The following is a 2,500-nucleotide window of genomic DNA, read 5'->3' on the forward strand; positions in this document are numbered from 1 at the left end:
AACAAGTCGAGCGAATATTCTCACAGTCTATCTAAATAAGCCGCCAGGCGATAATATTCGCCATTATTTTCTGGTGTATTTCACTAAGCGGCAAAAGCTAAATTTTCTGATTCAACTAATTTCACCTTTATATTAAGCAGAGTTGCAATATGTATTATTTGCAATGGTATTAGTATCTATTAGGTAATCTCCACCAAGGTATCTCTCTCAAAGTATTAAAGAGATATTCTTTTTAACCTAGAGATTATATAACATTTCATATAAGTACAAACCTCTTGAAAAGGAAAATCATAAATGTATTTACAACAAATTAGTCTTACGAAGCTCTCTTATCTGTCCACACAAAGGAAATAATTAATCTAATATGATTCCTAGCGCCAACCAAATATTATTAATCTATATAATCACAACTTATTCTTTTTCTTTTTCACAGTAGAAAAGTTTTCTAAAAGCTGAGAAAGAGAATTATATGAAATTCAAACCCTTTTCCTTTCACTGATCTAATCGAGGGAGAATCTGCGGGTTTTTGATGTAGATTTGTTGAACGTTGAGCTGATTTCAGACAAAGATATTTAAGATTTTATTGTTGTGCAAGCATTCTTTTCGCTAATGCAGGAGGGTTTTCTATAGTTTCAGTTCTTTGGAGACAGCTTTGAAGGTATCACAGAACGTGGATATTATTTTTGTAATTTTTGAAGGTATCAAATTAAGTGAATTTTTGTTTTTTATTATTTTTTTAAGGTATCAAATTAAGTTATTTTTTAAATTATTAAAGGTATCAAATTCACTTAATATTTTTATTTTTTTTTTATTTTGAAGCTATCAAGTAAATGAAATCTTATTTTCTATAATTTTTTAAGGTATCAAATAAATGGAATCTTTTTTTTATGATAATTGGAGTATCAAATAAAGAGAATCTTTATTCTATAATTTTGAAGGTATTGAATCAAGTTAATCTTCTTTTTATATAATTGTTGAAGGTATCAAATTAATTGAATCACAGTTTTTTAAATTTTTGAAGGTATTAAATTAAGTGAATCCTTGTTTTATAATTTTTGAAGGTATCACATTAAGTGAAAACTTGTTTTATAATTTTTGAAGGTATCAAATTAAGTGAAAACTTGTTTTATAATTTTTGAAGGTATCAAATTAGGTGAATATTTGTTTCATATTTTTTTTTTTTTTTTTTTTTTTTAGTTTTTGAAGGTATCAAATTTATTGTATATTTTTTCTGAAATTTTTGTAGGTATCGAATTACCTGAATTTTGCTTATATAATTTCCTAAGGTATCAAACTAAGTGAATCTTTTTTTTATAATTTTTGAATGTATTAATTTGAGTAAATCTTCATTTTTTAGAATTTTTGAAGGTATCGAATAACCTAAATCATCTTTTTATTTATAATTTTCGAATGTATCAAATTAAGGGATTTTTTTTATTATTATTATTTTGTGTGTATTTTTTTATATAATTTTTTTTTTTCACAATTTGGGAAGGTATCAAATTAAGTGGATCTTATTTATAATTTTTTAAGATATCGAGTTATGTGAGTCTTCTTTTTTATAATTTTCAATGGTAGCAAATTAAGTGAATCTTTTATTTATAATTTTTAAAGGTATTTTTTTTATGATTTTTGGAGTTATCTAATAAAGTGATTTTTTATTTTTATATTAAATTTTCAAAGGTATTAAATAAAGTGAATCTTGTTTATTTTCTATAATTTTTGAAGGTATCAAATCAAGTGAATTTATTTTTATAAGTTTTGGAGATTAAGTGAATATTTTTTTAATAATTTTTATAGATATCAAATGAAATGAATATTTTTTTAAAGTATAAATTGAAGTGAATATTTTTGCTATAATCTCGAATGTATCATATAAGGTGAATCTTATTTTTTTTATAATTATCGTTCTTTTTATAATTTTTTAACCTATCAAATTAAGTGAATCTTATTTTTCATAATTTTTGAAGGTATGGAAACAGGTGAATCTTCTATATTTATATTTTTTTAAGGGATCAAATTAAGCGAATCATATCTTTTATAATTTTTTTAGGTATATAATAAAGAGAATCTGCTTTCTTTATAATTTTTGAATGTATTGAATTAAGTGAATCTTTCTTATATAATTTTTGAAGGTATCAAATCAGTTGAACATAGTTTTTATAATTTTTCAAGGTATCGAATTAAATTAATCTTTTTTATATAATTTTAGAAGGTATGGAATTAAGTGAATCTTCTTTTTATAATTTTTGAAAGTATCAAATTAAGTGAATCTTTTTTTTATAATTTTTGAAGGTATCAAATAAAGTGAATCTATTTTTTATTTTTATAATTTTTGAAGGTATCAAATAAAGTGAATTTAATTTTTTTATAACTTTTGAAGGTATCAAATTGTGTGAATCTTTTTTTTTTTAATTTTTGAAGAAATCAAATTAAGTGATTTTGTTTTTCATAATTTTTGATGATATGAAATTAAGTGGATCTCTTTTCTGAGTTTTGA

The sequence above is a fragment of the Palaemon carinicauda genome, chromosome 18 (genome assembly GCF_036898095.1).
Source record: "Palaemon carinicauda isolate YSFRI2023 chromosome 18, ASM3689809v2, whole genome shotgun sequence".
Lineage (NCBI taxonomy): Eukaryota > Metazoa > Arthropoda > Malacostraca > Decapoda > Palaemonidae > Palaemon > Palaemon carinicauda.